Source organism: Gopherus flavomarginatus, chromosome 4, assembly GCF_025201925.1.
Source record: "Gopherus flavomarginatus isolate rGopFla2 chromosome 4, rGopFla2.mat.asm, whole genome shotgun sequence".
Taxonomy (NCBI): Eukaryota; Metazoa; Chordata; order Testudines; family Testudinidae; genus Gopherus; species Gopherus flavomarginatus.
The window spans coordinates 179,788,060-179,801,766 of record NC_066620.1 but is presented as its reverse complement, the minus strand read 5'-3'; positions in this window follow the sequence as shown (position 1 = coordinate 179,801,766).

Below are 13,707 nucleotides of genomic sequence, written 5' to 3'. Positions count from 1 at the left end.
TGCTGAGAATGACACTGAAGGCAGCTGACGGTCTGGTGCTGAGGACAGTGCTGAGGGTGGCTGGGGGCCGGCGCTAGGGCCATTGCTGCAGGTTCTGGGCTCAATGCTGAGGGTGGCTTGGGGCTGGGGCTGATGCTGAGGGCAGCCGGTGGCCCAGCCCTGGGGCTAGTGCTGAGAGTGGCCAGCAGCCCAGTGCTGAGGGTGGTGCTGAAGGCGGTTAGCAGCCTGGGGCTGGAGGCAGCTGGCAGCCTAGTGCTGGGGCAGTGCTGAGGGTGGCCAGCAGCCTGGGGCATTTTGACCAGGGCTCCTCCAGCTGCAAGGGTGTGTGCTGTTTGGGCTCTGGTGGCATCTTTCCCCCAACCTTTATTTCCTGGTTTTTCCTTCTCCTCCCCCACCTCAACAATGACCCAATCCAGTACACACACAAGCAGATTTTAAGCACATAAGTAGTTTTACTGAACTTATTCCCTTGTTCACTGGGCTTACTCCAGGGGTGAAAATAACTTAAAGGACTTACCAGTACACCGGAGTCCTGAGCTGGGGGCGGAGGCCTCAACCGGAAGAGGTGGGGCATTTAAATCCCTGGGCATTTTAAATCACTGCCTCCAGCAGAGCCCCGGGCCCTTTAAATCACTGCCAGAGCTACCAGCTGCAGAGGCGGCTGGAAGCCCTGGGGCATTTTAAAAGGCCAGGGCCACCGCCAGAGCCCCGGCTGCCACTGCTACTCTGAGGGCTCCAGCGACAATTTAAAGGTTCCAGGGCTCCAGCCATTGCAGAGAGCTCCCGTCCTTTTAAATTGTAGCCGGAGCCCCTCTGCCAGAGCCCTAGGGTAGCATCAGCTCCGGTGATGATTTCAAGGGCCAGGGGCTTCCAGCTGCCGCTACCGCAGTGGAGCCCCAGGCTCTTTAAATTGCCGTCCAAACCCTGGGGCTCCTGGCCACCTCTGCTACCCGGGGGCTCTGGCAGTGGGGCTCTGGCAAAAATTTAAAGGGCCTGGGACTCCAGACGCTGCTGGGGGCCCCAGGCCCTTTAAATCATGGACCTGGGGAAGCTGGTACAGTACAGCTTCAGTATGGTACAGACCAGACCAGCTTACTTTCACCTCTGGCTTACTCAGGTACTTAGCATTAAAGCTTATGTGATTTACTGGATTGGGACCCAGATACTGAACTGTATGAATGTATGAACAAGTGTTCCTCTTTATTTATTCCTCCCAAATACACTGAGCCGAATTTTTATTTGTGTAAATTGATGCAGCTTTATTCACTTTAATGGATCTACATCAGTTTACATCAGTGAACAATTTGGCCTACATTATTTCATTAAATCAGCTCTGTTTCTCTCTCTGCTCCCAGATTTCCTTTTACGAATTCTCCCTTATTAGTGTGTAGATCAGAACATATGGACATAGAATTTTTTTTAAAGAATCAGAATGTATTTGGAATAACTGAACAGTGAAAAGAATCAGTAGAAGTTACTATATAATACATTGTGCTGGAAAAGGCAGTGAAAAGAGTCAGAGGTTCGTTGCTAATTTGTTTTATATAATCTCCACTCCTCAGGAAAAGCTTCGGGGGAAATCATTCAAGGGCAGAGTTGGTAGCTTAACATGTCTGCTAATTGAGGATCATTAAGTAACCTAAATCTCAGAGTGTCACAAATCTCCTGTGGATAACTGACTTTGTTTTCAAAAACTATGTGCTTTATAACTGAATACTGAATGCTAATGGAAGAAAGATCAATAAAAGAACCACCGTAAGCTAGCCTTTCAAGCAAAAACTTTGAAGTTTGTTTTTTAAACAACTGAGATCTCCATGTGATATTGAATAACCTTGAAGTTGATACTTTTACTGAGAATAACAGAATTATACACAGCATTGTGACCCTTAGTGAAAATTATAATTATAGTAAAGAGAGAAGAGGGCTAACTCTGAAATGATGAAATTTATAAGTATTATAGCTATTGACACATTTCAGTATATTATGGAGTGATTTTGCTATGCATCTTAGTGTTTTATACCGCTGGCCATCTCTATAGTATATGACTGCCTACAAATTATACTAATTTACTACAACGTAAATCTTTTAATTTAGAGTATATATGCATTTTCAGCATATTTTGTATTTGTTTAGATCAGTGTTTCTCAGGCTTTTCAGGTTAGCGATTCCTTATGTGAAGTCAATTTTTCCCAATCTTAAATTTGCTATAAAAGCAAAAGTGAAAAATATCAGTGATAACAATGCTAAACCTATATAATTTTTGTGTGTGTTTTGAGAAGCTGAAGGAATACTTGACCTTGAAAAGTAAGGGCATGTGGGGAGAGGGGACAGAAGAATGTATTTGCTTTACAGCGTAACATGATTTTCAATGCCTCACAACCTCCTGATTGTCTTTCATGACCTCTGTGGGGGTCATGTCCCACTGGCTGAGTAAAGTGTAGTGTAATCTACAACTGTTTCATACATTATATATTCATGCAAATCTTTTCCAAAATTAAAGCCCAGATGTAATATATTTAGATCCCAGTAAAACATTTTGATATTGTTCCTCATGACATCTCACCTGAAAAATTAATTCAAATTGACTTGGATACGAGCAATGTTACAGGGACAGAAAATTTACTTAAGTACCATAAACAAAGCATACTGCTACATACAGTGATGAGCTGCCAAAATCTGAACAACCGGTTCCCTATAAAAAGTTCTGATTTAAGGGATGTGCCACAGTATGTATTTTTTGTACCAAAAGGATTACCATACATCTGTATTCTCCCAGGAGGAATTTTTAAAAATTCCTCTCAGATGGCGATTTAAGAACCAAAAAGCCTGACATTTCTAGGAAAATACAGATGCATGTTAACCCTTTAATTGAAGCAGGTGTGCAGGGTTACTGCCCTGGGAACTGCAGGGCACCAGTTAACATGGGGCCAGCTGCAGACAGGAGCGTGGGGCAGGGCTAGCTGAAGGCAGCGGGTGTGGGGCTGTCTGCAGGCAGGGCTAGGGGTGCGGAGCTGGCTGAAGACAGGAGGGTATGGGGTTGGCTCGAGGCAAGGGGATGCAGGGTTGGCTGGAGATGGGGGTGTGGGGCTGGCTGGAGGCAGGGCAGGGGCTGACTGGAGGTAGGGGCTGGCTGCAGGCAGGGCAGAGGGGTGAGGGGCTGACTGGAGATGGGAGTGCATGGGACTGGATGACTTCAGGCAGGGCCGCAGGGGAGTGTGGCAGGGGTTGGCTGGAGACAGATGAGTGCGGGGCTGGCTGGAGGCAAGGGAGTGTGGGGTTGGCTGGAGGCAGGGCAGGGGCTGACTGGAGGTAGGGGCTGGCTACAGGCAGGGCAGGGAGGTGTGGGACTGGCTGCAGACAGGGGTTTGTGAGGCTGGCTGGTTTCGGACAGGGGTGTGTGGCAGGGGTTGACTGGAGAGAGGGCAGGTGGTGTGGTAGGGGCTGGCTGTGGGCAGGGCAGGGCAGCGGGTGCCGGGCTGGTGCAGGCAGGGCAGGGGGTGCAGCACGGGCTGGCTATGGGCAGGAAGTGCAGGGCTGGCTGGAGACAGGAGCTGGCTACAGGCAGGGTGGCGGGTACTCACGGGGAGAGCGACTCGGAGCAGCCCGAGCAGCAGGATGCAGCCCAGGCCCAGCAGAGCAGCCGGTGACCCACCAGGCAGTAGCGGGAGCCCCAGGGCCAGGAGTAGGGGGAGCAGCAGCAGCAACATGGCCAGGTGGTGGCCCACATGGCTCCAGCAGTGCAGCGCCCCTGGAGGCCAGAGGACAAACTACATACTTCCCAGACGGAGCCCATCAAAGCTGCAGTGCCCCCTCCTCACAGGGAAGCAGGTTAACAAGCGATTCTAAAACTGCTTCAAAATTTAACAATCGGTTCACGTGAACCGGTGCAAACCGGCTCCAGCTCACCACTGGCTACATGGGCATTTAGTGGGCCTGATTCTCCTTTCACTTACACCAGTTTTACCTCAGTTCAATTCTAGTGACTTCAGTAGAGTTTCTCCTCATTTACACCAGTGTAAATTAGAGGTCAGCTGGGCTCAGTGTGGCCTAATCATCCTCAGGAATAGCCCTGATTAGGCAACCAATGGCCAGCAGTTGGTATAGCTGTGTAAGTAAGAATACACAGGGTTTGCACTCTCTGATATAAAATCTAGGTTTATTCCTGCTTGAATCCCCTGGAAACTAGTGCAGTTACACCACATAAGACTGGAGTTACATGGAAGTGAATCAGGCCCATGACTTCCGTTGGGAGCCAAACTGCATCTTTTCAGCAAATCATTTAAATATAAATCCAGCAGTTATTCTGGTTCATAAATTCTTTTTTTTCCCCCAGTTTATTTCCAGCCAGCATCAATTCTTTATCTGATCTCATATATATTCAGCTATTTGTCCCTCTTATGAACAGCTGGGACATGTTGTTTAAATTCATGCATCAGTTCCATTCAGTGTTTGAGCAAGAATCCATCATATTTACAGGCTAACACTTCTGGAGAGGGTACACAAATGTCTCTTATTAACAGTACTTTATTGCAGTTTTCACTCTCTAGTCCTTTTAAAGATGTAGATAGTAAATGTTAGGTTGGTGTAATGATAGACCAGATAAAGCTATACAATTGTTCACATAACACTGCCATTACACGATGTCTAATATTAATTATGTGAGCTGCATATGTATAGAATTTGGTCCAATAGAAGATATTACCTCACCGACCTCTCTCTCTAATATCCTGGGACCAACACAGATACAACATTACAAACTGTATATGAAATATCTTCTTACATTTATTACATACAGATACTAATATGTCTACCAGTGAAAGAAACTGGCCATGCCTTTTCAATCTATGCAGAACACTTTTGACTTTGCCCCCCAACACCTTTGCCCCACAACAAGCTTTCGCACCAGGAAGACAAATCTCAGGATGAACCAAATCAGATATAAGACTTGGTCTACACTATGAGTTTAGGTCGAATTTAGCAGTGTTACATCAGTTTAAACCTGCACCTCTCCACACAACAAAGCTGTTTTTTTCAACTTAAAGAGCTCTTAAAATTGATTTGTGTACTTCTCCCCAATGAGGGGATTAGCGCTGAAATCAACCTTGCCAGTTCAAATTTGGGGTAGTTTGGTGTAGTGTGGTCGCAATTTGACGGTATTGGCCTCCAGGAGCTATCCCAGAATGCTCCATTGTGACTGCTCTGGACAGCGCTCTCAACTCAGATGCACTGGCCAGGTAGACAGGAAAAGGCCTGCGAACTTTTGAATCTCATTTCCTGTTTGGCCAATGTGGCAATCTGCAGGTGAGTGTAGATCTCATCAGCAGAGGTGACCATGACGGAGTCCCAGAATCGCAAAAGAGCCCCAGCATGGACCAAACGGGAGGTACGGGATCTGATCGCTGTATGGGGAGATGAATCTGTGTTATCAGAACTCTGTTCCAAAAGAAGAAATACCCAAACATTTGAAAAAATCTCCAAGAGTATGAAGGACAGAGACTATAACAGGGACCCACAGCGGTGCCACATGAAACTTAAGGAGCTGAGGCAAGCCTACCAAAAAACCAGAGAGGCAAACAGCCGCTCCAGATCAGAGCCCCAGACATGCCGCTTCTGTGATGAGCTGCATGCCATTCTAGGAGGTGTCCCTACAACTACCCCACCCCTGTGCTTTGACTCTGTCAATGGAGTAGCACACAACAGGAATGCGGGTTTCGGGAACAAGGAAGATGAGGAGGAGGAGGTTGAAGATCGCTCACAGCACGCAAATGGAGAAACCGTTTTCTCCAGGCAGAGAAGGGACCTCTGGTTAGTGTACCTTTGTAAATGTTATACATAATTAAAAGCAAGTGTGTTTAATAATTAATTTGCCCTGGCATTTGCGGCCAGTACAGCTACTGGAAAAGTCTGTTAACGTGTCTGGGGATGGAGCGGAAATCCTCCAGAGACATCTCCATAAAGCTGTCCTGGATGTACTCCCAAAGCCTTTGCAAAAGGTTTCTGGGTAGGGCAGCCTTATTCTATCCTTGATGGTAGGACACTTGACCATGCCAGGCCAGTAGCACGTAGTTGGGAATCATTGCTTAACACAACGTATAGTCCCGGTGTTTGCTGGCATTCAAACAATATCCATTCTTTATCTCTCTGTGTTATCCTCAGGAGAGTTATATCATTCATGGTCACCTGGTTGAAATAGGGTGATTTTATTAAGGGGACATTCAGAGGTGCCCGTTCCTGCTGGGCTGTTTGCCTGTGGCTGAACAGAAATGTTCCCAGCTGTTAGCCACGTGGTGGAGTGAGGGGTGAAGTTATCATCCCAGAGAATTGGGGGGGGGGGGGGTTAGTTGGGTTTGTGCTGCACGTTAACCCAAAAACCGCAGCCCCTCCTTTTAAATTGCCAACCCATTTTAAATGGCCAACCCAGCAGCTGCTTGGTATGGGAAATGAGGGCACTGCTGTTTGAAACCATTCCCACATGTTATGAAGGTTAAAGAAGCCAAAAGACTGAGTCTTACCATGGCTGCCTGCAAGCCAAGTTCTGTTGCCTGGCCCTGTGTGAGGGATCTCTCACACCAAACTGGCATACCCTCAATAAGAGGCAAAATGCGACCTTGTAACGAAAGCACATGTGCTATGTAATGTTAACAGCAAGGTTTACCGTGAAAAAGTCTACCCATTGTTCTCTAAAATGTGTCTTTTTAACTACCACTCTCCCTTTTCTTTCCTTCACCGGCTGCAAATGTTTCCACGCTCACACTATCTTCTCCTTCCCAGAGGCTAGCGAAGATTAGAAGGTGAAAAAAACGCACTCACGATGAAATGTTCTCTGAGCTCATGCAGTCCTCCCACACTGAAAGAGCCCAGCAGAATGTGTGGAGGCAGACAATGTCAGAGTCCAGGAAAGCACAATATGAGTGTGAGGACAGGTGGCGTGCTGAAGATGATAGGTGGCATCAGCTTCTTGACAGAAGGCAAGAGGCAATGCTGAGGCTACTGGAGGAACAAACTGATATGTTCTGGCGTATGGCTGAGGTTCAGGAAAGGCAGTATGAGCACAGATCGCCGCTATACCCCTTGTGTAACCACCTGACTTCCTCTCCAAGTTCCATAGCCTCCTCATCCAGATGCCCAAGAATGCGGAGGGGGGGGAGAGGCTCAAGCAACAGAAAGCTGCCATTCATTCAATAAGTTTTAAAGTGCAGTGTGGCCTTGCCCTTCCCTCCTCCTTCACCCCACCCAGTGCTTCCCTCTTCTCCCACTCCTCCCAGGCTACCTTGGCAGTTATCCCCCTATTTGTATGATGAATTAATAAAGAATGTGAAGCAACAATGACTTTATTACCTCTGCAAGTGGTGATTGAAGGGGGAGGGCAGGGTGGTTAGCTTACAGGGAAGTAGAGTGAACCAAGGGGTGGGGTCATCAAGGAGAAACAAACAAAACTTTCACACCGTAGTCTGGCCGGTCATGAAACTGGTTTTCAAAGCTTCTCTGAGGCGTACCACGCCCTCCTGTACTCTGCTAACAGCCCTGGTGTCTGGCTGTGCATAATCAGCGGCCGGGCAATTTGCCTCAACCTCCCACCCCACCATAAACATCTCCCCCTTACTCTCACAGATATTGTGGAGCGCAGTAATAACAACAGGAATATTAGTTTTGCTGAGCTCTATCCGAGTCAGTAAACTGCGCCAGTGCACCTTTGAATGTCCAAATGAACATTCTACCACCATTCTGCACTTGCTCAGCCTATAGTTGAACAGCTCCTGACTACTGTCCAGGCTGCCTGTGTACGGCTTCATGAGCCATAGCATTAAGGGGTAGGCTGGGTCCCCATGGATAACTATAGGCATTTCAACATCCCCAAAGGTTATTTTCTGGTTTGGGAAGGAAGTCCCTTGCTGAAGCTTTTGAAACAGACCAGAGTTCCTGAAGATGTGAGCATCATGTACCTTTCCCGGCCATCCCACACTGATGTTGGTGAAATATCCCTTGTGATCCACCAGTGCTTGCAGCACCATTGAAAAGTACCCCTTTTGGTTTATGTATTTGCTGGCTTGATGCTCCAGTGCCAAGATAGGGATATGGGTTCTGTCTATCACCCCACCACAGTTAGGGAAACCCATTGCAGCAAAGCCATCCATTATGACCTGCACATTTCTCAAAGTCACTACCCTTGATATCAGCAGCTCTTTGATGGCATTGGCTACTTAGATCACAGCAGCCCCCACAGTAGATTTGCCCACTCCAGATTGATGTCCGACTGACTGATAGCTGTCTGGTGTTGCAAGCTTCCACAGATCTATCACCACTCGCTTGTGAACTGTGAGGGCTGCTCTGATCTTGGTATTCTGGTGCTTCAAGGCAGGGGAAAGCAAGTCACAAAGTTCCATGAAAGTGCCCTTATGCTTGCAAAAGTTTCACAGCCACTGAGAATCGTCCCAGACATGCAACACTATGTGGTCTTACCAGTCTGTGCTTGTTTCCCGGGCCCAGAATTGGCGTTCCATGGCATGAACCTGCCCCATTAAACCATGATGTCCACATTGCCGGGGCCCGTATTTTGAAAGAAGTCTGTGTCCATGTCCTCATCACTCTCATCACCATGCTGGCGTTGCCTCCTCACCTGATTTTGTTTTTCCAGGTTCTGGTTCTGCATATACTGCAGGATAATACGCGTGGTGTTTACAGTGCTCATAATTGCCACGGTGATCTGAGCGGGCTCCATGCTTGCTGTGCTATGGCATCTGCGCTGAAAAAAGGCACAAAACAATTGTCTGCCATTGCTCTGATGGAGGGATGGGAGGCTTGGTTTACAGGGAATTAAAATCAACAAAGAGAGTGGGTTTGCATCAAGGAAAAATACACACAATGGCCCCCTTAAGGATTGAGCTCAAAACCCTGGGTTTAGCAGGCCAGTGCTCCAACCACTGAGCTATCTCTCCTCCAACTATTCTTGAAGGGAGGGAGGGGGGAGCAAATGAATACAAAACAAATCTGGTCTCTCTTGTTTTGATCCACTCCATCTATCTCAAACATCTTAGGCTGGCAGCAGACAGTGCAGTACGACTGCTAGCCATTGTCGTCTCCTGGGTGCTCAACAGAAGATGGTGCAGTATGACTGCAGGCAGGATTGCATCTCCATGAGATGAAACTTCAAAAGAGAATGACCTGGAGTCACCTCCATTTATTTCCAGGCACCCCTGACAGATCTCACAAAGGTCAGCTAAAAGAGCACCCAGGAGTATGATGATGATGGCTATCAGTCGTAATGCAATATCTGCTGCCAAAAGGCAATGAGCTGCTGCTGATTAACAATGAAGTGCCATGTCTGCCAGCACCCAAGAGATGTGTGGTGACAGTCAGCTGAGCAGGCTCCATGCTTGCCGTGGTTTGGCGTCTGCATGGGTAACCCAGGAAATAAAGCTTGAAATGACTGTCTGCCGTTGCTTTCATGGAGGGAGGGAGAGGGGGACATGTACCCAGAACCACCCGCGAAAATGTTTTTGACCTATCAGGCATTGGGATCTCAACCCAGAATTCCAATGGGTGGTGGAGACTGTGGTAACTGTGGGATAGCTACCGCAGTGCAACACTCCAGAAATCAATGCTAGCCTCGTTACTGTGGATGCACTCCACTAAGTTAATGGTCTTAAGTGGGGACACACACAATCGACTGTATAAAATCGATTTCTAAAATATTGACTTCTATAAATACAACCTAATTTCGTAGTGTAGACATACCCTAAGTTCCCAAATTCAATGATCTCTCTCCTTATGCACAAAGCTATATGCAAGGCCAATACCTCATAATACTCATGGACTTAGACATGACGTAATCTGCAAAACAAGGTAAAGAAAAAGATTCAGGAGAGCCTGACTCCCACCACATAAAGCAGATAAAGCTATCTGGTTTTACACACAGAAAATACCATTTTTTGAGAGCTTTTATGAGAACTGTTTAATTTTATCCTGAAAAAAAAAATCCTTATATGCTAGTGTGTGCATCAGCTTGTAGAGAAAGGAAGGTCAGAACTGAAGCTATGGAGTGCATTATAAGTCTTCACGCCCATTAATTTACCCCAAGAAAAAAATCAGTTGACACCTCAATACATGGCATTTATTTTCCTTGAAATTCCTCCTCCACCTCTGGACCACAAGGTTGCCCATTCCCCTATCAGTCGGACTCAACTACCTCCCACCCTGCACCCACCCCCTACCCCCCATGATGAGGTTGGTGGGACATTCCATGCAGAATGCACACAGCATCATATAAATCCTGTTAGTGAAGACTCTTTAAAAAGAACGAAAACAAACAGAGAAAACCAAATCAAAATATTCATGAAGACAAGAAAAAGTCCCCAGTGCACCAAAATCTTTTGGAGCCATATCTTACTGTTCACTCCTAGTCAATCTCCTTATAACTGGGAACTCAGCATGAAAGACATGGATTTGGCCTCATCACCCAAATCCAAAAGACCACATTAATTATTCTTTGGATCCACATACAGAGGTCCCTGAAACAGTTATTTTTAAGTGTTGTCACAGATTGATAGTACTATAATCTCAGAAAAAAGAAATTCCTTGACTGTATTTTTCCTAGAGTCCCCCCTAAATACATCTTAATGATGACTAGGAAATAATTCAGAAAAAAAACAACAAGATTCTTGTAACTGAAAACTACACATAAATATCTACTGCAGGAACAGGCTAACTGAGAAATTTGAGAACCTAATTATAAATGTAAGTCTGGGTAAAATATTTCTTTGCTGCTCAAGAAAACTATATTGCTTCTCAACTGCTATACACTTTTTCAAATTATAACTCACTCCACTCATCAGTTCTGAAGCTTTCAATTCCACCTGTTTTGCAAGGCATTCTTGAAAGGTGATTTCCACTAGAAAACAATGTTTCTGTTAAAAAGATATGTCCTTCTTAAAAAGACAGTTGGGATTTTAAGGCTCCAGAACTGTGATATGTTTTTTCCCAATTTAAAAAAGTTTTCCTTTTTTCCATTATGCACTGAACCATATCACCTAGTTAAAAAAAAATGTCTTCCCCCATTTAATCATTTTAGTGACTATTCAGTAATGTACTTTAACTTTACTTTCTTTCTATTTGTTACAGGTAGAGTTAGCTTTTTCCATTAATTCTTATTTGGTGAGACCAGATATATCTATTGCATATTATACAGTTCAGCTTTGACAAGTCAAGAGGCTATATTAAATTATTTTGATAGCCTATCATTCTTTTCCAATAACACTGCCATACTTTCTATGAATGTTGCCTGCTTTGCTGTGGGTACTGATATATTTCCTTTCCCTACCGTGTGAATGAGGATCTATGAATAACATAGTTTTCATCTTTATAATGATGGTCTGCAAAAGCAGATTTTACAAACCCCATGCTTCTAAATTCTGCCAGATCATTGTACTCTCCTCATAAGGCCTCTTGCATAGGGCAGCTGAAATTTTTGCTTAAGAAAAAGCAACTTGAAATGAAGATTATTTCCCTTTAGTGAAAAAAGTATAGATCTGCTCATTTCAGGGCACAACAGAGGAAAAAACCTTGTGAAAGAAGGTACATTCAGGTGTGAGTCCTATCTTTAATAACAAAAGATTTTTGCAGTATATAAGTCATGAAAACATTGGAAAATACATTACAGCAATAGATGTATTAATGCAGTTAGTGATCCACATATATCCTTGATGTAACTCCATAAAATAAACAGTAGAGTTTCTCCTGGAGTGACCTAGTTTATTCTTTCCAACTTACTACTAACCAATGGGAAGACAGTGACTAATCAAAGACTATAAGCCACAGATTAATACACCACCATACAGAAAACAGGAAGGAAGGCTATATGGTACCAAAGCTATTCTAGAGAAGTCCCTTTGCAGCTCAATTCACTCCTAACTAACTCTCAGAACCTAATTCTTTTTATATATCATAGTTATTTTCAAAGAGACAAAAATCCCTTTTCCCCACAAGCTAATTACTTGTGGAATTTCCTTTACAATATCTCAGTTTACAGGAAACTAAAGTTATTTCTAAACAAGTTGTTAATATTACAGAAAACTTCTGTGACAACAGGGTATTTCTGATGAATTGAACCCCTCTCTCACTGGTTCATTATTTTATCAATCACAGAACACATTTGCTAATAAGTATCCCTAATCAATCACAAATGGCTCCTCCCTAGCCAAGAGTCAAAGTTAAGATTACACATATTCCATCATTTATTACATACATCCCATCATTTCATCACCCACCAAGGTACTATCTAAGTAAAGAACACTTTAGATTTATGGGTATAAAACATTAGCACTTGGATCTTACAGAAGGGGTTCTGGGAAATTTATATGCAAAGCATTGTGGGAGTTTTAGTCTCTGCTAACATATTTATAGGATATAAATCTTCATTGTTCATGCATAAGCCAACCATTAACTGATGATGGATAGGAAGAAACTGGCCCAGTGGACAAGTTAGTAAACAGTTACTAAAAAAAAATTAACAAATCAGAGGGCGATTAGAAATTTAAACTTCCATCTAATGTAACTATGTCTGTTCTCATTCTCCAAAGAAGTAACTGAATTTCCTGCAATTTGTGAATATTTTTCTGGTAATGAGTTGCCCATAGCTGAATGTAGTATACTAGGTACATCTGCTGCACCTAGAAAAGAGATTACCACCTTGCTATGTAGCATAATGCCTCTCTGTATGTGGTTCAAAAACACTGGTGCTTTTAATGTCATATTTCACACATCTAGCTTGTTGTCCTCCATCTTCACTATGTCTCTCCCAGAATTACTGCTTTCTAGGTTTCTACTTTCCACTGAATATCTCTGATTAGGATTATTTTTCACTAGATTCATTAGTTTGTATTTTTCCACCCTCCATTCTTAATTGTGCTGACCTTTTCCTGGTCGAAGAACTGATCACTGTGAATGTTTTACTTTGGATATCATTGCAGCAGATTCACCTTCTAACCCTTCCTTGGAATAGAAAGTTAAACGGTCTCATTTTCTCTTTAAGTTCTTTTAACCAAGTGGCTTGTTTATTCCTGTAAATGGGGATTTGTTTCCTTGGGTGGAGTGACATTAAATCTTTTTACCAAGGTTTACCAAGGCCCTGACTTGAGGATTAAAAGCCTGGAGAGCTTAGATCAGTAAGTAGCTGAGACTGCTGTCTGCTTGTTTACTTTAAAATCAGAACATTTGTTCACTGTTCCTGTTTATAAACCCTTGTATATTCCTGTATCTAAGCATAAGATGCTTCATGTGGTGACCTTCAGGATGAAATTCTATTGTCTTCATCTGACCTGATCGGGTGAGAATCTCAGCTTTTACTTACATATGAAGTAAATTCCTAGCCCTTGGAAAACAGACATTGTTATCCAAGATTTGAAACCAAAAGGCAAATAAAATAACACAAAATGCATTAAAAAAACTTCATGATTTTTTGTTTGGCTTGATTCAGGCTATTTAATACTAGGTGTTGGCAATACTGTTACCATTCTCTATACCAAAGAGGCAGACTAGCTCCTGACCAGTGTTTCTGATAACACACTGATTTTTGTCTCAGAGATATTGTAAACGGCTCCTTCTTTTACTTAATCTTTTTCTTATTTATATAATTTACTGCTGTTATCTTGAACTATTGTAAACACAAGCCTAATACAAGTGATAAAATTGATTAAATTTGACAGCTATTGT